Consider the following 27,515-nt stretch of genomic DNA (forward strand, 5'->3'; position numbering starts at 1 on the left):
GTGAGTGGAGCGTGGCCGCGTGCATCCTCATCTTCCGTGTTCGCATACACTCTCTCTTCCAATGAGCTCCATGTGTGTATGCGAGCCCTTGGTCTCTCGTATTTAACTGTCACTTGCATTTAAAATGAAAGAAGCGTTCGTAATACTGCAACACATTGTCGAGAAAGGGCAAACAGCATATAGCCGCTCTTTAATGTAGATGTACTACATTGTGATTTTGTCCGATGATGTTGCGTTTATAAATCAGAATTTTAGCAGCGGTTAAAGTGACTGCTGGTGGCATCCCGTTGTAAAATACAGCCATATTCAGGCTTGACTTCTTTTTTGAAGCTGCTAGCATCTGTTCCCTTTCTGTCGGTCTCTCGACGTTGTGTCGAACCGACAGATGGGGTTCGTCCTTGAGAACCAATCGCTTCCTACTTCTCTAGAAAAGGCCAATGAAAATTGGCGAATGAAATTTGCATGCCGGACTCCGCCCCCGGATATCCGGGTATAAAAGGGAGACGGCATGCCTCATTCATTCACCTTTTGTTCTTCGGAGCCTTCGCTCGTGATCAACAGACTTCGCTACAAGACTGCCGGCTCTACGACGTGGTGCAGCGGACTGTCCCTTCCTGCAGCGACTTCCCCTGGGCGTCTCGGCGGTTCCAGAAGTGTTCGAGTTTTTTCTCTAAAAGAGCAAATTTCTCCAGCGTGGCATGTCCCGCTGTTCTCTTGGGTGCAACACACTCATCGAGGAGGGGGACGGACACGATATCTGCTTCCAGTACGCTGGGGCAGATATTGTGGATACGTCCTGCCCGCACTGCGGGCGGCTGACGATTCAGACGTTGCGTCACGGGTGGCTGTGTTCCCACGGGACTCAGCCACCACCTTGTCTGCTTCCCGTTCCGTGACGGCAGGACTACGGCCCTGCCGCCCGCTACGGCGAGCAGCGAGGGTGATATGAGGATTACTGTGAGCGCTAATCCGTCAGCCACTGGCTCGCGGACCGTTCGCACCTCGTCTTGCTCGTCTGACCGTTCCCCATAAGACGGTCCGCCGTCTTATTCCTCAATCACGTATCGGACACGGTACGTGATGATGAGATGTCTGTTGCAGCATCGGAGGGTGACTTACTGGCATCAGACTCCGACGATTCCTTGAAGCTCCCTCCCTCGGGGGGTCGAGATCAGGAAGAAGCGGATGTCGAAATGTCAGCCATGCTTTCCCGGGCCGCCGGCATTGGGTTGCGGTGCACCGCACTGCCTCTCCCAACGCTCGCGGCTGGATACACGGTTCTTCGGGCTTGAGAGCGGCTCCAAGCCGCACTCGCCCTCAGTGCCGTGTTCCCCCGGAAGTGCATGAGGAACCTAGTACGACCTGGAACGCCCCCTTCGGCGCGTACACGTCAACTAGTTCCATCACCCTTTCTTCCCTCGATGGTGGGGCAGCTAGAGGATACGTCGATGTCCCCCGGGGCTCGACCTAAACTCCCGTCCAAAGCACGTAGGCTTTTCGGCATCTGAGGTGTCGAGAGCTTACTCTGCTGCGGGCCAAGCTGTCCCCTCTCTCCATGCTATGGCCTTCCTGCAGGCCAATGCGCGGAGAGAGCTCCACGAGGGTAAGACCGACCCAGCGCTTATGCAGGAACTCCGCGGCTTCACCGACCTCGCTCTCGGGCGAACAAGGTGATCGCGCGGGCCCTGGGTCGGGCGATGTCCACACTTGTGGTCCAGGAGAGACACCTCTGGCTGAACCTTGCACAGGTGAGTAACTCTGAGAAAGTCCGCTTTCTCGATGCACCCATCTCGCAAGGGGGGGCTGTTTGGTGATACTGTCGAGTTCGACAGTTAGGGAGCAGACAGAGGATATCACGTATGTCCTCCCCAGCCGCGACTCGACCGCCCTCTGGCCGCCGAGATCCCGTGCACCGTCTGCTTCCCAGCAGCCCTGGTCCTCTTCGAGACATCGAAGAGGAGACCACCACCCCATCAGCAGCCGCGGCGAAAGCCAATGCGGCCCTCATGGGAAGACCCCAGGGAGTTCGAGAATACCTTTCTAAAAGTTTTCTCCCTCTCTGGGCGTTTATCACAGCCGCTCTCACCCTCTACACGACGGTGTTCGGCAACTCGACGTTGCGTCACGGCGAGACCCAATGTCGAGGATAATCAGCAGCCTAAGCACTCTCAATCGACGGTGCTTTGTGCCACATAACGTCTGGGTATTATCACAGCCGCTCTCACCCTCTACACGACGGTGTTCGGCAACTCGACGTTGCGGCAAGACCCAATGTCAAGGATAATCATCAGCCTAAGCACTCTCATTCGATGGTGCGTTGTGCTACATCATCGCCAGGCAGGTAAAACTGCAGAGCCGATCTCCTCTCCGGGGGCCCCCCCACGGCGAGGGATCCGCACTGCCAGCCATCGAACCACCCCCGGGAGGTCGATGAAGCAGAACGTACCCCTAGCCTCCCTGTCGGTCCCTGGGAGCCTGACAAGAGCTTCCCAAACCGTCACGGTGACTACGGGATACGGTCCGTCTCGGCTACGCGATCCAACTCCCCGGACGCCCGCCCAAGTTTCGGGGCATCCTCTTAACCTCAGCAGAGGCAAGGATGCCCCGTGCTTCGGGCCGAGGTCGCCACCCCTCTGGTGAGGAAGCGATCGTGCTCGTCCCTCTAGCCGAGATGTTCAACGGGTTTTACAGCCCGTACTTCATCGTCCCCAAAAGAGCGGGGGTCGCTAGATCTGCGTACCCTGAACAGGCACCTACTCAAGCTGCCGTTCAGGATGCTCACGCAGAAGCGCATCCTGGCATCTATCAGATGTCAAGATGGATTCATGGCAATCGACCTGAAGGACGCTTACTCTCATGTCTCAATTCTCCCTCGTCATCGCCCGTTCCTACGGTTCGCTTTCGAGGGTCAGGCATATTAGTACAGAGTCCTCCCCTTCGGTCTGTCCCTGTCCCCACGAGTCTTCACGAAGATCGTGGAAGCCGCCCTCACTCCCCTCAGGGAGAGAGGTGTGCGGGTACTAAACTATCTCGACGACTGGCTCATTTGACACACTCGTGAGATCTGTTATGTACACACAGGGACCTAGTGCTTCGGCACCTAGATCGATTGGGACCACAGGTCAACCGAAAAAGAGCAAGCTCTCCTCTGTGCAGAGCATCCTCTTTTTTGGTATGGAACTCAACTCTGTCTCCATTACAGCGCGACTGCGCTCAGTCAGTGTTGAACTGCCTGGAATATTTCAAGCAGTCAGCGGGAAGAGGCTCCTGGGCACATGGCATCCTCGACGGTGGTGATACCCCTCAGGTTGATGCACATGAGACCGCTCCAACACTGGCTACAGAGTCGAGTTCCCTGGAGAGCGTGGCACACCGGCAGCAGGCGGATGGTGATTACGCTTTTCTGCCGACGCACCCTAACCCCTTGGTCTTCAATGACCTTTTCTACGGACGGGGGTCCCTCTCGGGCAGGCGAGACGCGTCAGGGTCGACAGACGCCTCCCTGCAGGGTTGGGGTGCCGTGTGCAACGGGCACGCAGTGTCGGGGCGATGGACGGGCCCCCGCCTGCGCAGGCATATCAATTGCCTAGAGTTGTTGGATGTGCTACCCGCACTGAAGGGGTTACAACCTCTCGTGCAGAACAAGCACGTGCTGGTCCGGTCGGACTGCACAACTGCCGTAGCGTTTTTAACCGCCAGGGTGGCGTTCGCTTATGGCAGCTAACACGACTCGCCCGACGCCTCCTCCTGTGGAGTCCGCAGGGCCACACATATCCCAGGTGACCTGAACCAGACAGCCGATGTGCTCTCTCGTCAGTTGACGCCTCGCGGAGAGTGGCGACTCCACCCCCGCGTAGCCAGCTCATTGGGGACAGTCAGGGCGGGCTCAGGTAGACCCCTTCGCCTCCCTGGACACCACCCATTGCCGCTAAGGTACTCCCTGCCTCGGCACGGAGGCTCTAGCGCACAGCTGGCCGTGGGACAAGCGGAAGTACGTCTTCCCCCAGTGAGCCTCACTGCACAGACCCTGTGCAAGGTCAGGGAAGAGGAGCATCAAGTGTACTAGTTGCGCCATACTGGCCCAACCGGACTTGGTTCTCGGAGCTAATGCTCTTGACGACAGCTCCCCCCTGGCCGATTCCCCTGACGAAGGACCTGCTTTCCCAGGGGAAGGGCACGTTATGGCATCACGGGCTAGACCTCTGGAACCTCCATGTCTGGCCCCTGGACGGAACGAGGAGATCCTGAGTGGCCTAACCCCTGCGGCGGTTAAGACCACTACTCAGGCTAGGGCCCTGGCCACTAGGTGACGATACGCCTAGTGGTGCCTCTTCTCATCCTGGTGCTCTTCTCGAGGAGAAGACCCGCGGAGTTGCTTGATCAAGTGGGTGCGGTCCTTCCAGAGACTCGAGAATAATCTCTCCCCTTCCACACTGAACGTGTATGTAGCCGCTGTTGCCGCTCATCACGACCCAGTTGCTGGTAGTCTCTAGGACAGCACAACCTGATCATTTGGTTCCTAAGGGGCGCGGGAAGGCTACCACCTCACCCACGCTCCGTACCCTCTTACGACCTTGATGCGGTCCTGGAGCCCCTCGGAGATGCCGCTCTTTCTCACTTCACGATGAAGACGGCTCTCGGGAGGACGCTCAAGAGGGTAGCGGACCTACAAGCATTCTCCGTGTCCACAGATTGCCTAGAACTCGGGCCCGGTTATTCTCACGCTATCCTGAGACCCCGGCCCGGCTACGTGCCCAAAGTTCCCACCACTCCCCCGAGACACCAGGTGGTGAACTTACAGGCGCTCCCCACCGGGGAGGAAGACCCAACCCCATCCGTGTTGTGTCCAGTACGCGCATTGCGCCTCTGCTTGGACCGCACGCAGAGCCGCAGAAGCTCTGAGCAGCTCTTTGTCTGTTTTGGAGATCAGCAGGGAGGGCTGTCTCAAACAGAGATTGGCGCACTGGATCATGGACGCCGTCACTATGGCGTACCTGTCCTAAGATCGCCTACGCCCACTGGGTGAGAGCTCTCTCCACACGGAGTACAGCCTCCTCGTGGGCACTGGCTCGAGGCGCCTCTCTGGCAGACATCTGCAGAGCTGCGGGTTGGGCTACACCCATCACCTTCGCGAGGTCCTACAGCCTCCGCGTAAAACCGGTATCGGCTCGAGTCTTGCAGGCATCAGGCAAGACTGGCGGCCGGTAGGGTGTACGCCTATGACAGTACCTTCCCCCCTTTCTCCTAAGGGGGTCAGCGTACTAACTAGCCTCCCTTCTTCCCCCACTGGGTGAAGAACAGGCACTCCATCCATCACTAGCAAGCACCTCCTGCGGGCGGGCTGGGCAGAGCAGCCCTGCCCCTTAGGCCGGGTATCTCCGGAGTTATTCGCAACATAGCTCTAACCGGACCTAGTGCTACCAGACGTTGCAACCCCCCAGTAGGGCGGTTCCGTCTGATGTATCCTCATGCTGGTTCCCACCTTGGTAACCCATGACCTCCTTAGGTGGACCTCCACCTCGCGGTTAACTCCTTCAGTCCGCACTTTCTTCCCATGAGTTCTCCCCCATCGGTGAGACCATGTTGGTATCTCCACTAGTCTCCTCCCTGTGGTAGGAAGTGGTCTCTGTAGCGCATCCCCCGCTTGAGGAAGTAGCGCTTACCCAGTGGCCTTACGGTTCCGGGCGGCTTCTCGCTGTTAGAGAAACAAGGCCGCCGCCTGTGAGGCCGAAGGTAGGGGCCTTCCCACCTTTCAAGAAAGCTCTGGGACCCCCTACCTACCCACTGGTAGGTTACAATTTCGCGGTAGCGTTCACGGCTGACACGCCCAGGCCAGTCACCGTCGCTTCGTTGAGATTGTGACAGGGCACAGTGTTATGGCGTTTTCCATTGGAACCCCATCTGTCGGTTCGACACAACGTCGAGAGACCGACAGAAAGGGAACGTCTCGGTTACGTTTGTAACCTCGGTTCCCTGATGGAGGGAACGAGACGTTGTGTCCTCTTGCCACAACACGTGCTGTCCACTGCAGCAGTCGTGAGAGGTCTCAGGCTCCTCAGAACTAAGGTGAATGAATGAGGCACGCCGTCTCCCTTTTATACCCGGATATCCGGGGGCGGAGTCCGGCATGCAAATTTCATTCGCCAATTTTCATTGGCCTTTTCTAGAGAAGTCGGAAGCAATTGGTTCTCAAGGACGAACCCCATCTGTCGGTTCGACACAACGTCTCGTTCCCTCCATCAGGGAACCGAGGTTACAAACGTAACCGAGACGTTTTACATTATAATCCTATGGAGTAAACCGTGTTTTCAAAAAACGTCGTGAGCGCTGTTTTAAATGCCAGCGCCGGCATCTTTTTCTGCAGCTCAGAGCATCTTTTGAGGTTTAAAAAAGTTCAACTTTTCTGAAAAAACGCCCTAGGTCAAGCTCCTTTTTCACAGCTAACCAATGACAGAGACCTGTTGTTTCCATAACAACATGCGAGGAACGTGATTGGTCGAGAAGGCTCAAGCTAAAAAAATGAACAGAATAGAATAGAATGAGCTTTATTGGCCAAGTATGTTTCCACATACGAGGAATTTGTTATAGTGACAGATGCTCCACAGTGCAACAGAAAGACAGCAACAGGAAAGAACACAGAAAAAAATAAAATAATAATAATATACAATTATATAGAAATAGGCAATGTACAAAACAGCAAAAACACAATATACAGTATAGACAATTATGTATGTACAGGTCTGATATGTGCAAAATTGGTGACTAAATAATGTAAAATAGAGTTGTGTGTTCCGCGTTTAATGTCAAGTGTTCATGAGATGGATTGCCTGAGGGAAGAAACTGTTCCTGTGACTGGTTGTTCTGGTGCTCAGTGCTCTGTAGCGTCGACCAGACGGTAACAGTTCAAAAAGGGAGTGTGCTGGGTGTGAGGGGTCCAGAGTGATTTTACCAGCCCTTTTGCTCATTCTTGATGAGTACAGTTCTTGGAGAGTGGGGATGGTTGTACCAATGATATGCTCAGCAGTCCGGACTACCCTCCGTAGTCTTCTGAGATCAGATTTGGTAGCTGAGCTGAACCAGACAGTTATAGAAGTGCAGAGGATTGATTCGATGATGGCAGAGTAGAACTGTTTCAGCAACTCCTGTGGCTGGATGAACTTCCTCAGCTGGCGAAGGAAGTACAGCCTCTGCTGGGCCGTTTTAACAATAGAGTCAATGTGAGTGTCCCACTTCAGATCCTGAGAAATTGTGGTGCCCAGGAATCTGAATGACTCCACTGCAGTCACAGTGCTGTTCATGATGGTGAGTTTCGGGAGAACAGGGGGCTTTCTCCTGAAGTCCACGATCATCTCCACAGTTTTAAGCGTGTTAAGCTCCAGGTTGTTAAGACTGCACCAGACAGTCAGCTCCTTGACCACCTGTATGTAAGCAGTCCTGAATGAGGCCGATCAGTGTGGTGTCGTCTGCAAACTTCAGGAGCTTGACAGAGGGGTCTTTAGATGTGCAATCATTCGTGTAAAGGGAGAAGAGCAGTGGGGAGATAACACAGCCCTGAGGAGCTCCAGTGCTGATGGTGCAAGTGTTGGATTTTAATTTACCAAGCTTTAGTAACTGCTGCCTGTCTGTCAAGAAGCTGTTGATCCACTGACAGGTGGGGACGGAGAGCTGTGCCAGTTTATTCTGAAGGGTGTCCGTGATGATGGTGTTAAAAGCGGAGCTGAAGTCCACAAACAGGATCCTCGCATAGGTCCCTGGTCTGTCCAGATGCTGAAGGATGAAGTGCAGTCCCATGTTGACAGCATCATCCACAGACCTGTTTGCTCTGTAGGCAAACTGCAGGGGGTCCAGTAAGGGACCAGTGATGTCCTTCAGATAGGCCAAAACCAGTCTTTCAAATGATTTCATGGCCACAGACGTTAGAGCCACAGGTCTGTTGTCATTAAGTCCAGTAATTTTGGGTTTCTTTGGGACTGGGATGATGGTGGAGCGTTTGAAGCATGAGGGGACTTCGCACAGCTTCAGTGATCTGTTGAAGATCTGTGTGAAGATGGGGGCCAGCTGGTCAGCACATACTGTATTTTTAGGCAGGCTGGTGACACACCGTCTGGGCCTGGTGCTTTCCTTCTTTTGTTCTTTCTGAAGACCTGGGGCACATCTTCTTCAGTGATCTGAATTGTAGGTGTGGGGGAGAGGGGGGTTGCTGAAGGTGTGAATGGTTGTGTGGAGAGGTGTTCAGGGTGGGTGTGGGGTGTTTTTTCAAACCGGTAATAAAACTTGTTCAAGTCGTCAGCTAGTTGTTGGTTCTCCAAAGTGCTGGGGGATGGTGTCTTGTAACTGGTGATATCTTTCAGACCTTTCCACACTGAAGCAGGATCACTGGAAGAGAATTTGTTCCTTAAGTTGTCAGAATAATTCCTCTTTGCCCCTCTGATCTCCGGCCGGCCGAAACGCCCGTTGGAGGATAGTTTTGAATAAATGTAAGTTTAATTTTCACTTTCAACAATTTCTGATTGCATTTCTATCGAGAAATTAGTATTGTAGTTTTTAAATATGTGATTAGTTATTGCGAAGACGCTCTCTGTTTATAATTCAAACAGACTTACGTTACGCTGCCTATGTTTCTCTGGGCTGCCTTCGTGCGCGAAGTCATGGCGTTCGGCTGCTATTTGTAATCAAACGCTACGAGCGTTTTTTTTACTAAAAAAGCGCTTTTGTCAACTTTTTCTTGCCAAAAAAGTTGCAAAAAAGTGCTAACACGACATGATGACGTCACGACGTGATGCCGTCACAAATATGCTAATTAGTCTGTGTCGTCACCAGTGCCACAAGTCTGCTAAAATCTTCCTCATTTCATTTTTAAAAAATTACAGAATTTTTTACTTTTGAGTCATAAATCCCTTTAAGATAATTACCTGAATTGCACAAGCTCAACAGGATCTATCACAGCAACATATGGCAGCATTAACAGTCCTTCTTTCTATCACTTTCACTTTGAGCATCCTGAAATTCAGGGAATTAACTCAGACTTCTTCAAGTTAAGACATATGAACATCTCATAGTACGTGATTCTTGCTGGTTAAAAAAAACGTTCCATTATTATCAAAACCAATAATGGGCACAGAGGACAACAAACCTCCCAAAGCTGTTACGGTGTCAAATCACATTTAATGTCCAATGTATGAAATTTAGAGGCATCAAGTGGTGAGGTTGCGAATTGACCTATCGGTATTCCCCTCCCCTCGAACGCAGATGAGCCAATGGCAGTTGAACTCAGACAACTTTAGGTTTCAGCACCATAGAGAAACATTGTAAGATCCGAAGCTCTCAGCGGTTTTATGGTGTTTATGCTACAAACAGATAAAACGATGTGCCTGGGGTACTTGTAACACTAATTCCAGGTGTCATGGGAGGATGAGGAATGGAATTAATTTTTTATAATTATAATTTCCTAAACCAACACAAAAAGAGCTAAATGTGGGCGCAGTAACCCGATTCAACTCCAATCCCAGTGAAGACAAAAATGTTTATTTTCTGGTTGTCATACTTTCAATAAGTTATAGTTTTCATCTGCAGATTCAGTATCGTATCTCTGGCTAAAACTAGTTAAATTAGTGAATCCATGCTAACATACAAACCTAAATAGCTAACTGTTCTCACAACATGTACAGTACATTGTAGGTCATATGAAGGTCTACATTTAAGTGTCTCTCCATTTTAAAACTGGTTTAATGTAAATTAATTTAATCTTACCCTGCGGTACATGAACAGTTGATAGATGTTGTCATCTGCGATCGTGATGACTGTAACATGAGGCTTCTCCCGCTTGCATTGTGATCTGTAAACCCTTGCTTCCAAATTAAATTTGTTGTCCACCATATTTATTTTAAAATCATTTATATATCCCTCCAAGGCATATTTAAGTCCCACTTGAATTCTCCTTGATGACAGCGTGTGCCCAAAATGTACCAAAAGCAACTTCAGACAAGGTTTGCACACTGACAGCTGCCAACTCTGTTCGCTTGTCCAAGTTAGCAACAGTAACTAAGGGGGGCGGGGCTTACCGATAGGTCAATTGCAACCAACGGCTCACTCCTCCTCCTCTTTCGAAGCACTATACGGGCTGACACGAAGAGCTCATTGACACCTAATGTTTGACACGTCCCGATGTGTGAATGTTTTCACGTCACTCACGAAAATAACAAACTATTCCGGGGAGTAATAAAGAGAGTGCAACTAGGGTTGGGTACCTTTCACATTTTTACCGGTACTGGTGCCGGTACCTGAATTTCGATACCGGTACCCAAAGGTACCTTTTTCGATACTTGACTCTCTGACTTTAGTGACGTTCAGTGAAAATAATAAGCCCAAACCTTTGATTTTCGACATTTTTCTATTTATTTAGAAATGTTCCACACAATCCTTACAAAAAATAAACCCCTACAACATCCATGGCATAGTTAGTGTGATCAACACTGTTATGTAACACAGTCTAGATTAAAATAAATAAAATTAAATGAAAAACAAATTAACAATTAGCATAAATGTCAGTAAACTATTTGATGAAGAAACAAAACTAACTAGCAGTTCTTTTTTAGAAAGATTAGCATGTCAACTCTTTCAGGTAAAAGCCCACACTCACTGTGTCCCCCTCTGTTGATAACACTCGTTCGGAGTAATGATAATGATAGTAATGATGATGAAGCCTTCTGCACCAGAGTGAAGGGTGTTACCTCTGCTGCTCTCACTGTGACAGAAGGGTAGGTTGAAAGTGGGACAGCAGTCTAAATAACAGGACTCAGACAGGAGCTCACAACAGTTCTATTTCATTAAAGGAATAATGGTATTTTTTTACCTGGGCCCTAGTTTTCCCGGCCTTACTTAGCTAATGTTCTGCTCACTTAGATTAAAGATTACCCTTCAGTAGGTCCTAGGTTTAGGTGCAAGCTATTATTTTACGGATGTTTACTTTAATAGCTGTAAAGAAACTAAGTTATTGACAATAATTTATGCCGTTGCTGACTAACACTGACTTCGATGTCTGTAGCCTATACAGTAAAACAGTTGGCAACTAGTAATAGTCAAACTATGGTTTCGGATATCTCTCATAATGTTAACATTACTGTTTTTAACATAAATAGCAGAGTACAGAATTTCAATGCAGCCAATGGCTCAAGTGTTAGCTCACGCTAGTTCACACATGCTATGTTAACATCAACCAACCAAAACAGTGAAAATGACGTTTTCTCTAACAAGTTATAGTTATCAAATTAAATAGGTTAATTAACTACCTGTAGATGTTGAAGCTGTTGTCAACGCCGATGCTTCACTTAATGTGTCGTCGTCCGGGGATTTGTCTCCAGGTGTGTTAGCTAATTTAGCTACTTTGGGCATGTTGCTAGGGGGCGTAACCACTTCACATGGTCTCTCTCTCTATCTCTCTCTCTTTCGCTAACGTAGGATACTTTACACATGCCTGACTTGCGCAGCGCACAGGTGCATTCTCAGGTACCGAAATTAGGCACCGAATGATTTTGTGTGAATCGATACTCGGTGGTACCGACGCAATTTGGTCGGTGCCTATAAAAGTACCGAGTTTGGTACCCAACCCTAAGAGCAACACGGTGCTTCATGTTTGGTGTGAACACAGCATAAGATGTAATCATGTTTTCGCTTCTTTGGCGAAGGAGATCGCGTATTTATGAAACATGCTTTGTACAACATGGCAAATTTCCATGTAAGGGGACCTGCTGTCACATGTGGTGAGGAAGAAGAACCCAAATGCAGGCAGGCGTGAAGGGGTTAACAAAACAAGACTTTAATAATTCAAAACAAAAACCCATGATGGGGTGCAAAACAAAACAGGAACTAAGAACACGGAAACAAAACAAAAAAACAGAAACCAAAATACTTCCCACGAGTGGGCAAAACAGCAAGACAAAATAACTCAAATAAAACACGACACAACGTCTTACAAACGCGGAGGGGTAAATAATAAACACGTATCCAAAGACAAGACTTACTGACCAAGATCAGTAAGTACAAGGTATACGGAATACATGAAAATGCAGCAAGACACCATATACAATACATGAGCAACGAGACAATGAAACATGAGGGCAATATATAGGTAGACAGACAAAGGACAATAACGAGGGACAGGTGAGGGTAATGAAACACGGCAGGAGAGATATACAGGGAACGAGAGGGGCGGGGCCAATGACGAGACATGAGAAAACACATGGAGTGTCAAAAGATAAACACCCCATGGTTTTCTCACACAAAACCAAAGGCTTTGTCATGGCTCTGCCACAGGACCAAGAAAAACATGACTAACTGAGGCAGAGCCATGACAGAAGCCCCCCCTTTAATGAGCACCTCCAGGTGCTCACCAAGGGGTAGACGGACGCGACAAGACAGACTGGGTGACAGACAAAACAAGGCAAAACACGGCAAATAATACCAAGGGCAAACAGGAAAATACAATGACAGGGTTGGGATGGGATAACAAAAATAACAAACAAGGGAGGGGGGGTGGGGGAACAACAAAGTTCATGGGGGTCAGTCCAAAAGGGTTAGGACAGGGTGGGACAGTCTTAATCCCCAGCTGCGCTCGAGGGCGTGGAGTCCTGGGGGACTTAGGGGAGGAAGTCCTGGGGGGGACCGCCGACTTGGAAGTCGGTGGGACAAGGTTGGGCACCGTCTGGAAGGCCGGCTGGACAGGTCTTGACGCCGGCTGGAAGGCCGGCTGGACAGGGCTTGACACCAGCTGGAAGGCCGGCTGGACAGGGCTTGATGGACTGGACGCCGGCTGGGACACCGGCTGCACCGGACTGGATGCCGGCTGGATCACCGGCTGGGACGCCAGCTGCACCGGCTGGAGTCGAGTCCGCACTGCCTGCCGCTGCCTCTTTTTCTTCAGCCGAGCCACCCGCCTGGAGGTCGGCTGAAGAAAAGAGGCGAACGGCACGGCTGGCTCTGGCTGGGACTCCTCGGACGTGGACCCCCAGGATGCTCGCCTCCCCCGCTTGCTGGCTGGTGGTTGAGAGGCTGCAGGAGGTGAGGAGGAGGACGGTGTGGAGTCCCCCAAGGTGAGAGTACCCACCACACGGTCCTCCGGGATGGACGCCAGACCGGGGCGAGAGGAGATTGGATGATTGCTGGAAGAGGAGTCTTTGCCACACTCCTCTCGAAGCTGCAACCGTTCCACTAACTGTGGGAACGGCTGGTAAACCAACTCCTCCCGCTCCGGAAAAGATGGTGGGTTGTCCATCCCGGCCATGAGGTAGGCACTCACCAGCACCTCGGGGACGGATGCCTTCCTGGCCTCGACCTCCCGAGCATAGTCCAGTAAAGGCCGATGGCACTGGGCCGGGAACGGGCCCTCCGGCGTGTGACTGGGAGGCTAATGCCTCCCACCATACCGGATTGCCGGTACACGGCCACCGGCTGGTTGGGCGCCTGTCCATGGGGCTGCCTGCTGGGTTCAGTAGTGGCTCTTGGATTCAGTCACACGTGGTGAGGAAGAAGAACCCAAATGCAGGCAGGCGTGAAGGGGTTAACAAAACAAGACTTTAATAATTCAAAACAAAAACCCACGATGGGATGCAAAACAAAACAGGAACTAAGAACACGGAAACAAAACAAAAAAACAGAAACCAAAATACTTCCCACAAGGGGGCAAAACAGCAGGACAAAATAACTAAAATAAAACACGACACAACGTCTTACAAACGCGGAGGGGCAAATAATAAACACGTATCCAAAGATAAGACCAACAGCACGTAAATACAAGGTATACTGAATACATGAACACCATATACAATACACGAGCAACGAGACAATGAAACATGAGGGCAATATATAGGTAGACAGACAAAGGATAATAACGAGGGACAGGTGAGGGTAATGAAACATGGCAGGAGAGATATACAGGAAACGAGAGGGGTGGGGCCAATGACGAGACATGAGAAAACACATGGAGTGTCAAAAGATAAACACCCCATGGTTTTCTCACACAAAACCAAAGGCTTTGTCATGGCTCTGCCACAGGACCAAGAAAAACATGACTAACTGAGGCAGAGCCATGACAACTGCGGTGTATGTAGATAGGAATAGCTCATTCTAAGGTAATAAAAAATAAAGCTTCATTATGTAAGGTCTTTATTAGGGATGTGCATTTTCCACAAATATTACATTCGAATATTTGAGCTCATAAAAAACGAATATTCGAATATTTGTTTATTTGAATTAAGTTTAATGAGGCAGACATTATTTTCAGTAAAACATATTTTTTTCTTCGTTTCTGAACAAGCTTATCAGGGTATATAAAAACAAGCTTATACATATACATCCTGTTTTGTAGCTGAGAAGAACATGACACAATTTGTGCAAACAAAATAAGGCACTCGGAGCAAACAACAAAAGCGCCAATACATACAGCAGGCTGCCGCTTAATTATTGTACACAACGTACATATAGCTTTAACATTATGCTTTAAACTCTGTCAGCATATCTTATCTTGTTTTACATGTTCTTCTGGAGGAAAACTAGCATGTCGACATGATCGGGTGAAAGTCGGCTCCTTAGTCTATTAACGATAAGCCCAGCTGCAGAGAAAACACGCTCTTTCGTTCCACCACTGAATTGGATCCTCATCTGGAGGAATGCATGGCTCCAACAAGAATTGTTCCCACTCGTCTCGGCTAGACTCTTTGTAATCATCGCCGAAGAACTGCCTCAGTCTTTTCCGACGAGGGTGCATTGCCTCGTCCTCTCCATCGTTCGTGGCGGCGTGTGCATCCGCGCTATTCACATCCAGGGAAATGCCCTGATATTGTTCAAAAAGTTTTTTTTCTCACTCCTTCTCTCATGTTTTCGCCGAGGAACCTGTGGTGTTTGTGCCGAGGATCTAGGACGGATGCGAGAAGAGGAGTTTTCCCTACGTTCTCAAAGTTAGCTACGTTTATTCGTTGCTTGAGAGATGCCGCAACGGTGTTTTTGAATTCAGTCACTTTCTGTGATTCTCCACTGCACATTTGAAGGTGTCTGTGGACAAAGATGAAATAAATTAATAATTGAGAATTTTGGTCTTATATTCCATTATTGCCTAATTTATTTTCTAAGTAACATTTTTATATAAACGCTAAACATTGGACTGGTGGTCGTCTTTGAATTGATTTACATTTTATTCGATTTTATCAATTTACATATTTAAATGAAAACAAAATTGAGAAAATAATTTTGAAGAAAACAATTTGTTTAGAAAAAAAAGAGAATGAACCTAAACTAAGTAATATATGCATTTATTCGTTTAAATTAGACAAACCTGCATAAAAGGCTTTGCACAAGCGGATAGACCAAGCGGACAGACGCCACCCAGTACTTCACTTGCAGTTTTCAGAGTCTGGAGGACAGGTAACATTTCCTCAATTGTCTGCCAGTGATCATCGATTAACTCCAGAGTTTTTGCATCCGCCAGTTTGGTTACGGTCCTGTCACAGAGCACGGCGGTGATGGCCCAGCGCTGTTCATGTAATCGTGCAAACATATCAGCAGTCGAATTCCAGCGCGTTTTGCATTATTGGACAAGCTTGTGCGAAGGCAACTCTAACTGTATTTGTTTCTGCTTAAGTGCATTTGTGGCAATCGCGCTGTGGTGGAAATGTCCTACAAGTCTACTGCATGCTCCGATGAGTCTATTTATGCTTGCAGCTTTAAATCCATCATTGATGGCCAACTGAAGCGTGTGCGCGAAACAAGGTACAGATTCCCAGTTCATGTGTCTGTTTGCAGCTATCATATTGCTAGCGTTATCGTGCACGCATGCGACCACTTTGCCGTTCAGGCCCCACTGCTCTACACATTTCATCAAATGATCTGCCAGGTTGGCAGCAGAGTGTCGCTCATCCATTGCTCGGATTTGCAGAACATAACTGTTCACCTTACCATCAGCAATAAAATGGCACGTTATAGTGAAATAGGACTCTGTGTTTAATGCTGTCCAACTGTCAGATGTAATTCCCACGAACTCTACCGTCGCTAAAGTAGTTTTGAGTTCGGAAACCATGCTCTCAAGTTGAAGCTCTACTTTCGCTGTTATGGTTTTCCGTGAGGGAATGTCGTAATCTGGCTCTAGAAATTGCAAGACTTCTTTAAATCCTTCTCCCTCAACGAAACTAAAAGGAAGCATATCTCTTGAGATCATTTTTGCTATGAGCTGAGTGGTCTTTTCGGCTCGCTCAGGGGTACATCACCGCCTTCCTGCAGGCGCTCCACAGCTCCACCCAGTGCATATATGTATAACTGTTAGTATTAGTTTGCGTGCTTGGCCAGCAGAGCAATATTTTAGCAAAATTCGAATAGTGATTTTATTATTCAAATAACTACTGCAGATCGAATATTCAAATTTTCGAATATTCGTGCACACCCCTAGTCTTTATACACCTCTGAAAACATAGTTATGTATATTATATTGCATTTCTGTCAATAGATCCTCCAAAAAAATTACACATTGGAACTTTAAGTGCGTAAAATATTTTGTCAACTCAAAAAGGTTAAGTCGCTTTGAAAAACCGGAGAAAGATTAGGACATTTACATTCTCCAATGGTCTTACAGTCAGATAAAAAAGGAAGTTACAAATGAAGGTTTATTGGCTGAACAAGGTAAAGAGTATATTTATTGCATTTATTACTATATACGCTATCAGGCTTGAAGCAGGAATGAAAGACAAAACATTCACCATGGTCAAATTGAATACGCTAAAACTTCTGCTAACTGAAGTCATTTTGTATCCTAGCAACATCACATGTTCGCTTACTGAAGAAGAGAGTTTATCACTGATTGTATCCTCAAAAGTAAAAGAGAGACTTTAATGAATACACAGATGGATCAAATAAACACCAATGTCTTTTTAGATTTGAGTTGCAACACATTCACTTCGTCAGTCTGGCCTCAAGGCCACCGCACAACTCCACATGCTATATTTTTTCTTGGGAGATTAAGTCAACAGCATGACCCAATAAATTCTGAATGAATCACTTAATTTTTTGGCATCTGAGCCAGGAGTCAGTACAGGAGAACCTGAGAGGAACGTTTTGTCATAAGTGGTGAATGCCATATTGGATCCTTATGTTCATCTGGAGGCCCAGGTGACAGAGATTGAACAAGGTTTATAAGTACACATAAGCTTAAGAGTCGAAGAAAACAGATGATCTGCCCTTAAATGCGTAGAAAATAAAAGTATGGTCAAGGCTTCTAATTTAAATACATTTATAGTAATTAATTAATGTGCAACATCAATCTTTAGAGTGGTGTGAACAAACAGATACCAAATTCAGTACACACAAGCCTGCAGGCAGATGAGCCCAGCCCTTTTAAATATAAAAAGTTGGTATAACCACAAGTTTACTACAAATATAATAGTTAAACTATGATTACTGTAGCAAAACCATGGTTAATTTGAGATTACCATGGTTGAACTATAGATGGTTCCATCGGACGCAGGCACCTGGTGCGAAATTAATTTCCGGTCTGTCTTTGTTTATAAGAGTCATCCTCAACTGGCACACCACGGGCCGGATCCGGACCTTTGCTTCGTTCCATCCGGACCGCGAGACAGCCTAATAAACCATTTAAAACATTTGACTATTTTCGTTGTATAAATTGAGCCGCGCGTCTTCACAACTGAGAATCACACACGCAGGAACATTTATGTAATTGATCTTTTGCCGCTATATCTTCTAATATCTTTATTTAGCGCCAAACGCGCTTCGTTTTAACCCTTTCTGCTCCGTGCGCACTGCTTCTCTCCCGCCAAAGACGGGAGCAGCATGAAGAGCAGCAGAGACAAATTTATTTTAATAACAATAGTGCAGACACGCAGAGCAGGTAAATGGACACACAACAGAAAACAAAATGCAGCAATATTAAGGCATTTGTGTCTGTCTGTTTAGTGTTTGCTGTATGTCTCCAACCTTCCAACCAACTTTGTGACATTTTATGAACCATAACGTTTTTATCTACATTTAGCACTAGCATTATTGATCAGCATGCAAACATTTGTGACCCTGTGAAAACCCAGGCTAAAGTCTCATAATCTAATTAATTATTAGATAATCAAAGATAAATTTCAAGCATTAATTTCTCTAAGGTTTCAACCTTTAAAATGGCATTATTCAGTCAATATTGAAGATTTTGTTGTTATATTTTCATAGAATATTCTGTAGGATGATTTTATGTAGAAAACAGTGGGTTTTCACAAGCAGGGTCACATTTAGTAATGAACAACGTTCTAATTGGGAAATTATTTAAAGATAGTAGTTCTGGTATGAATGGCATGGAAAAGCTAATTTAGTAAGTAACTTTGTTTTATGTTTATGATGAGAGCAATTTAATTGTTACATTACATTTGCTGTTTGTATGTTGTCAGTGTAACAGTACACAGATTAAGGACCATGCCACGGGTGGTAGAGTGAAGGTAAAATGGGTTTAATAACACAAACAGGAACCAGGAACAAAAAAGGTAATCCACAAAATAATAATCCACAAGGTAGAACCGTGCAAAAACTAATAACATCCAAAAAGGTATGTAATCCACAGAATGATACAAAAAACCCCACGAACAAAACCATCCACGGAACAAGAATATACGCGTAAACTTCCACAGGAAACCCAGGTTTGGACCTAGGTAACACTTCATTTACAACTAGACCAGACAACAAATACTGGGTAAAGGGAGAACATATAGTGTCCGGATGATGAGGTGCAGGTGAAAATCATTAGTATTCGGGTGAGCGGTAACGTGTGTAGCGGGGTGAGAGCGCTGATGCAGGGGGCGTGGTCGACTGCGGAGACGTGACCGTCACAGTCAGTAGTTTTTTTAATTTAAAAATATTAACGATCAGACATCTATTAAGAGGGCATTCCCCTAAAGCTACAGAGCCTACAATACATACATACTGTGGATATCAAAATAAAAGATAAATGGCCTTATAAAAGATCATATCTTCTTTATACAGTATATACAGTATATCTAACTGGGCTAAATTGATTAAATATTTATTTATTTAAAAAAAAACATATTGTCCGGACCTCCGTTTAGAAGCAAATATAAAGACCGGACCTCTTGGAACTTTAATTGAATACCCCTGGTTTATGATATAACCATTTCTTTTATATTTCATTTATATTAATAGTAATTTGTATTCTTTTTATTGTATTAAATGAAATTAAAACTGCTCAGCAGTTATTGATTATTTGCGGGAGTCTACTGGAAAATAAGTTTGGCCAACATAAAGTTTGTTTAGGTTTTTGCAGCTGAAACCGTCTAGTAACCATGATTTTTTATAGTAAAATTATGGTTAAATGCAAAGTGCTAAATAGCATTGTCCTTTAATACAAAATGCTTAAAACACTTTGCATTCACTTTCTGGGCTCATCTGCTTCCTTAAATGTATAATTTGTTTATAAATTGTGTATAATTTGGTATTTTAATATCACCGCCTTAACATATTTAACTATCTTAAGCATCTTCTTTATAATGGTTTTACTACAGGAAAAACCCCACTGCTGCATATTCCTTAATCTCATATGTCATGGCTCTGCTTCATTTAGTTATGTTTTTCTTGGTACTGTAGCAGAGTCATGACAAAGTCTTTGGTTATGTGTGGAGAGAAACATATTATTGTCCGTTTGACAATAATATACGTTCTCTCCAGTGTCTCGTCTCTGTTCCCGCCATCTCGTTTTCTCGTTATCTTTCCCTGAGTGTTTAATGTCTCACACCTGCCCCATGTCGTTATCCCTCGTTTGTGTTTCCTATAAATACCCTCTTGTTTCTTTGTCTTGTGTTCGTGGATTGTACTATGTATGTGCGTTGTTCTAGATGGTGTTGTGTTCCTGTTCATGTGCTTCCCGTGTTCCTGTTCGTGTTTTTGTGAGTTTTATCCCTTTGTCTTTGTTATTTTACCCCCTCGTGGGTTTTTGTTTTGTCTTGTTATTTGTATTAAAAGTATTTTGTTTAACCCCTTCACTGCTTGCCTGCATCTGGGTTCTCTTTCTGCCAGTTCGTGACAGAATCCACGAACCACATTGAACCCAGCAGGCAGCATGGCTGACTCCCAGCGATCCTCCCTGACTCACCGCCTTTTCGGGATCCGCCAGGGGAGCCGGTCCTCCATGGACTATGTGGACGAGTTCCTGGATGCGTCAGCAGATTGGGTGTTCGGTGAGGAGGAGCTTGGCTTCATTTTTAATCGTGGCCTCACCGAACCCCTCTCCCCTAGCGAGATGAGGATGCTGGGTTCCCCCAGTTTTGACAACCTGGTCTGGATTTTGGCTGACCGGGACAACCCTAAGTCCATTGCACTGGCCCGGGCTTCCCGCCCGCTAGCTACTGTGCCAGAGGGTCGCGTCCTGGCCATCGCCACATTGGGGAACTCAGTCCCTTCTCCGCCCACCAGTCTCCGTGGACGGCGCCGACGGAGGGAGTCGTGGGACTCCCCGTCTGACTCCTCTAGCACGGAGCTAGCCGTGCCCCCCACCGCTTCTCAACAACCGGCCACATGTCCTGTGGGCCGGTCCAGGAAGAAGAAGCTGAGGAGGGGGAAGTCCAGTCCGGTGCAGCCGGCGTCCAGTCCGGTGCAGCCGGCGTCCAGTCCGGTGCAGCCGGCGTCCAGTCCGGTGCAGCCGGCGTCCAGTCCGGCGTCCAGTCTTGTGTCCAGTCTTGTGTCCAGTCTTGTGTCCAGTCCTGTGTCTAGTCCTGCGTCCAGTCTTGTGTCTAGTCCTGCGTCCAGTCTTGTGTCTAGTCCTGCGTCCAGTCTTGTGTCTAGTCCTGCGTCCAGTCTTGTGTCCAGCCCTGCGTCCAGTCTTGTGTCCAGGCCTGTGTCCAGTCCATGTGATCCAGCCGGCGTCCAGTCCGGTGATCCAGCCGGCGTCCAGTCCGGTGATCCAGCCGGCGTCCAGTCCGGTGATCCAGCCGGCGTCCAGTCCGGTGATCCAGCCGGCGTCCAGTCCGGGATCCAGCCGGCGTCCAGTCCGGGATCCAGCCGGCGATCCAGCCGGCGTCCGGACCGGCGATCCAGCCGGCGTCCAGTCCGGCGATCCAGCCGGCGTCCAGTCCGGCATCCAGCCGGCGTCAAGCCATGTCCAGCCGCGTCAAGCCTGTCCAGCCGGCGTCAGCCAGTCCAGCCTGTCCAGCCGGCCTCCAGCCGGCGTCAAGCCCTGTCCAGCCGGCCTTCCAGCCGGCGTCAAGCCCTGTCCAGCCGGCCTTCCAGCCGGCGTCAAGCCCTGTCCAGCCGGCCTTCCAGCCGGCGTCAAGCCCTGTCCAGCCGGCCTTCCAGCCGGCGTCAAGCCCTGTCCAGCCGGCCTTCCAGCCGGCGTCAAGCCCTGTCCAGCCGGCCTTCCAGCCGGCGTCAAGCCCTGTCCAGCCGGCCTTCCAGCCGGCGTCAAGCCCTGTCCAGCCGGCCTTCCAGCCGGCGTCAAGCCCTGTCCAGCCGGCCTTCCAGCCGGCGTCAAGCCCTGTCCAGCCGGCCTTCCAGCCGGCGTCAAGCCCTGTCCAGCCGGCCTTCCAGCCGGCGTCAAGCCCTGTCCAGCCGGCCTTCCAGCCGGCGTCAAGCCCTGTCCAGCCGGCCTTCCAGCCGGCGTCCCAGCCGGCCTTCCAGCCGGCATCAAGCCCTGTCCAGCTGGCCTTCCAGCCGGCGTCAGGCCCTGTCCGGCCGGCCTTCCGGCGTCAGGCCCTATCCAGCCGGCCTTCCAGCCGGTCCTCAGCCTTGTGCGGCTGGCCTTCCAGCCGGCGCCCAGCCTTGTCCCCCCTGGTTCCCCCCTATGACTCGAGCGCAGCTGGGGACTATTCCCCCTTCTCCCTACCCCCATGGACTGCCCCCTATGAGCCCTTGTTTGGCCCAACCCCCCCTCCCATGTTTGTTATTTTTGATGTCCCACCCTAGTCCTGTTGTTGTTGTGTCTTGTCTGCCTTTGATTTTGTTTTCTTTGTTCTGTCTTGTCATGTCATTGTCTCAGTCTGCCCTGTCTCGTCCGTCTACCCCTTGGTGAGCACCTGGAGGTGCTCATTAAAGGGGGGGCTTCTGTCATGGCTCTGCTTCATTTAGTTATGTTTTTCTTAGTACTGTAGCAGAGTCATGACAAAGTCTTTGGTTATGTGTGGAGAGAAACATATTATTGTCCGTTTGACAATAATATACGTTCTCTCCAGTGTCTCGTCTCTGTTCCCGCCATCTCGTTTTCTCGTTATCTTTCCCTGAGTGTTTAATGTCTCACACCTGCCCCATGTCGTTATCCCTCGTTTGTGTTTCCTATAAATACCCTCTTGTTTCTTTGTCTTGTGTTCGTGGATTGTACTATGTATGTGCGTTGTTCTAGATGGTGTTGTGTTGCTGTTCCTTGCCTGTTCATGTGCTTCCCGTGTTCGTGTTTTGAGTTTTTGTGAGTTTTATCCCTTTGTCTTTGTTATTTTACCCCCTCGTGGGTTTTTGTTTTGTCTTGTTATTTGTATTAAAAGTATAATTAAAAGTATAAACACCCTCGAGTTGCTCCAAATCTGTATAATTTCTGTGTCCTGAGGAACACAGAGAAAGATTGGAAGAATGCTTGTAACCAAATAAGGTTGGGCCGATGCCCGATAGAAGATGGGTTATAATGCGTTTTTCCTAATGTCTTTTGTCATGTCGTGCCGGCGCGTTCGGTGTAGACACGGTGTAAGGGGCTGCACTGTACAGATCAGACTGTCCTGACTTTATAACTATGGAGCTCAAACTGTATAAAGAGGATGCGCAGTTTGCGAAGACCCGCATAACTTTACAACTGCATAGGAAGACACGTGTCTGTGCAGCCCGCGTCGTATAAAGAAGACGCGTGTCTGCGCAGCTCGCGTTGTATAAAGAAGACGCGCCCCACATTCTAACTCTTTTATTGAATATAACATTAGAATAACGATACGATCAAGCCTCACTTTATAACTGTGAAGCTCGCGCTGTCAGATGACACACTCCTGAATTGATAACAGCCCAGCTCGCGCTGTATAAATAAGTGTCTCTGCGCAGCTCGTGCCAGACGCACCTCACTTTAAAACGCCGCAGGGAGATGTCATAGTCCATCGCGATGTTTCACTGTAGCCATCGTCCGATGACAATTTGGTAGACATCGCCCAACACTGTTACCAAACATTTCTTTCTTTCCTACTGGTTGTCAATGGCAGCTAAGAACTGTTTGGTTACAAGCATTCTTCCAAATATCTTGTAATGTAAATGAAGTCAGAATTGTAGTTTTTGTGTAAAGTGTTCCTTTAGCAACACAACACCAAAGTCACCTCATGTACATCTCATTTAATTGCTTTCTTTTTCTCTTTGGAACTTTTCTGTTCATGTACACACTGTATGTTATGTTACTGAGAGCTCATAAACCACAACAAATTCCTTGTATGTGTGTGCACACTCTGGGAATAAAGCTCATTCTGATTCTGTATAAGTCTAACATCAGCTGAAAAACAGGTTCACGTTATATAATGTGTGTTAAATGAACTAATAACTAATAAAACAATAAACTAATAAAACTATAATCCATTGTAGGAGCAGCCGATATACACATACCTGTGACCCCACATCAGTAATATTCAGCCAGGTGCCATATTGTTTGACAACTGTAAACAAGTACTGTGTACTACCATTTCTTTCTTGTACCGACTTGTCTGGGATGCATCCCTCTTGGTATTTTTACAATATTTTATTACAGTAGGCTCGGCTCCTACCAGCACAAAGGTTTCTGTAACGTCTATGTAGGTGGGTGTCACGAAGACACGGAGAAGAACCCAAGCGCAGGCAACGGCAGTGAAGGGGTTAACCAGTTTAATCAACACAAAGAACAAAAAACACCCACAATGGGGGACAGACAGGGTAACTAAGATATATCAAAAGGCAAACCAAAAACTTCCCACGAGGGGGCAAAAACAGCAGGGGAAAAAACTACGACTAAACACGACAAAACGTCAAAAAACACGGCAGGGTAACTAAGGCAAAAACACAAAACTCACAGTTCCAGGACAGGGCAAGAAACAGGCATTCGGACAACACCATGAGACCATGAGACCATGAACAGGTTACACATACACATCAAACAGAACACAATCCAAAGGCACAAGACAATGAAACATGAGGGCATTTATAGGGGAAGACAAACGAGGGATAACGAACGAAGGCAGGTGTGGAACATAAAACACTCAGGGAAAGATAACAAGGAAATGAGAGGGGCGGGGCCAATGACGAGACACTGGTGAGAACGTATATTATTGTCAAAAGGACAATAATCTGTTTCTCTCCACACATAACCAAAGACTTTGTCATGGCTCTGCTACAGGACCAAGAAAAACATGACTAAATGAAGCAGAGCCATGACAGGTGGGAGAGTGACACCTTACAGACAAAACACACTCAACAACTGAAATCAACCAATGGAAACACAGAAACTGTATGCTGTCAGTGAAAGGGCTTTCAGTGAAGAGAAACAATAATTTCAAGGTAGAGGTGGGCGGAATGGCCAAAAATCTATTTCACGGAAAGAGTAATTTTATTTCACGGTAACGATATATTTCATGAAACAATCTCCCATTATAATTCTATATTTTATACCTCATTTTTCTTAGATTGATTTAACTAATTTATTTATTACAGTTCATTTAAATGCTCACCATAGTTAAACTGTAGGCAAGTTATGAAAATGTACTAAAGATATCAAATTAAGTTCTGATAATCAGATGTATTATTTATTCATATTTATCTTCTGGCTATATCATATGTATACAGTAGGAAGATAGACAACATATATAACAATAAAGTATGAATATGCACAAACAATGAGAGTACAGTATATGGCTAGTGTTATAAACTGGTGTTCATGGGGTCTGTACTGTAGGTCTTTATCGCTCTTCACTCTCTATTAGATGAGCAATTTTAGTGTGTTGCGACTCTCTGTCTTTAGGTTTGTTTATTCTCGGGCTTGTTTTTGCACTGCAAGTCTCTGGTGACTCCTCACGCGTCTCCCAACACTGGAGGTAGAAGCGCGTCACACTCACATCAAAGCGCTCACGCGCTCGCGAGCATCATCGCGCATTTCAACGCAAGTTTCGGCTCGCCTGAAGTTAAACTTTATAAAACTATTAACAGCTTTTCAAAACAACCGGACTTCTGAAATACGTGTTGAGAATGATCTTTTTTAAATGCTGGCGCAGATCCCTGCACGAGCACTGCGGGTGAGAGAAGTGCCGGACTGGAGCGGATCACTAAACTACAGACTGAAAGAAGGTCAAAAGAAATACGTTCATTTGTTATGGGTCGATTAATTCATTAGTTTTTTTCAGAATAGCGCCTAATTTGCAGAGCGCCGAGTTAACCACGCCTACTTATTTACATTCCGCGGAATACACGGAATAGAAAAATCTCTTACGGTTGACATTGTATTCCGCGGTATAACGGAATATTCCGTCATTCCGCCCAGCCCTATTTCAAGGCAATCTTTCCCTGATTCGCTTGTGCTTAACAGACAACTAAATATTTATTGGGGAAAGTTTACTCATAGACCGATTCCCACAATGAAGATTGAGGCAGAGGTGTTTTGGTCAGAGAGAGAGTGACAAAGACACACTGTGCGAAAATGGTGTAAGTTAAAGACATAGCTGACGCTGTTTCGTTCATTTTCAAACTGAACCCACAACCGAGCATCTATGAAGAGACTGCATGAATAGAGGTCTTCTGTAGACTGGACTCAGCATCTTGACTTTATGTCACCAGCAGATACAATAGCAGGTAGGTTCGGTTGTCTGTCACTTCTGTAACACTGCCCTCTGCCAGCAGCTCCCAGCGCCCATTCAGCAATGCTACAAAAGTGCTACTGTAATGATCATCTTAATATGTCTACATGGGAATTTAATAAGCAGAAGTTTAATCAATTTACATTGTATTCAGAATACAATTCATGTAACGGACAGACAACTCACCCGCTTTATTAAAAGGACATTTTCTATTACGATATTTTACATTCATTTGCTTAACACACTCTAACAGACTGATTGTAACATTTTTTTTCTTTTTCTGCAATGACAGACACTTTCATTGCAGAATTAATTGACCATTTTAAAAGGTTTCTACCAAGGGATCAGAGTTTGGCTGGTTAGCAAGGTACAGTTAACCCCTGCTGGTAAATGCAGAGATGATGTAACAATAACAATGCCATCTAAGCATATTTTTCAATTGTTGGCCATTTGAAGAATAGTAGTATTGTTGTCTGACTAACCAAAACTTTTTGTAAGCAACATACATACGAACATAGCACACAACACAAACATACAAACATGTACATACAACAAACTGCAAATATGTCAAGAAGGTGCGTGGAGAAGAACCCAGATGCAGGCAGGCAGTGAAGGGGTTTACAGACAAGACTTTAATAAATAAAGAACAAACAAAATACCCACGAGGGGGTGACACGAAAACAGGACCGGAAAACAAACTTGAAATAAAAGACTTCCCACGAGGGGGACAAAACGAAAACAAGAAAAGTAAAAACTAAACTAACGGACACGACCAAACGTCTTAAATCAAACACACGACAAGGGTAAAACACAACACTCACGAAACACGGGCACGGCTAGGAACAAGGAACACTCGACGAGGTAAACAGAACATACACAACGTAACATAGTACATCCAAGAGACATGGTACAGGGATACATACGTAATACACGAGCACAGGACAATGAAACATGAGGGTATATAAAGGGAACACGAACGAGGGATAACGACACAGGGCAGGTGTGGGTAATCAAACACTCAGGGAAAGGTAACAAGGAAACGAGAGGAGCGGGGCCAAATGACGAGACACGAGAAAACACATGAGAGGTAAAAACATAAACATCTCATGGCTTTCTCACATAGAACCTAAGGGCTCAGTCCCGATCCTGCCACATGACTAGAAATACAGAACCAAGAATGCAGGACCGTGACAGAGCCCCCCCCCCTTAATGAACACCCCCAGGTGTTCACCAAGGGGTTGACAAACAAGACATGACAGACTGGGACAAAGACAGGAACCAAATACACAGACAACATAACCAAAAGCAATACAGACAATACAATTACTGGGTTGGGGTGGGACAACAAAAATAATAAACATGGGAGGGGGGGGTGGGGACAGGACAAACGGCTTGTGGGGGAACATTCCTAGTCCCCGGCTGCGCTCCGAGGGCGCGAAGTCCTGGGACTTAGGGGAGGGAGTCCTGGGGGGAACTGCCGACTGGAATGTCGGCAGGACAAGGCTGGCGCCGCTGAAGATCGCCGCACAGGCTGGGGCCGGCTGGAAGCCGGCTGTGACGGCGACCGGCGGCAGGCTAGCGGGCTGAAGGCGGCTGGGCAGGGCTTGGGCGGACGCCGGCGGAAGGCGTGACGGCTTGACGCCGTGGAGGCCGCTGGAGGGCTGAGCGGCTTCAAGCGCTGGAGCGAGCTAGCTGGTA

The 27,515-nt window shown here is 47.3% G+C and overlaps 1 protein-coding gene across 3 annotated transcripts in view; it reads right to left on the reverse strand.

The window, feature by feature from the left end:
• Positions 1-27,515, reverse strand: part of igf2bp2a (insulin-like growth factor 2 mRNA binding protein 2a) — a 111,017-nt gene that overhangs the window by 67,707 nt on the left and 15,795 nt on the right. The window lies entirely within an intron of this gene.

The sequence above is a fragment of the Triplophysa rosa genome, linkage group LG6 (assembly GCF_024868665.1).
Source record: "Triplophysa rosa linkage group LG6, Trosa_1v2, whole genome shotgun sequence".
Lineage (NCBI taxonomy): Eukaryota > Metazoa > Chordata > Actinopteri > Cypriniformes > Nemacheilidae > Triplophysa > Triplophysa rosa.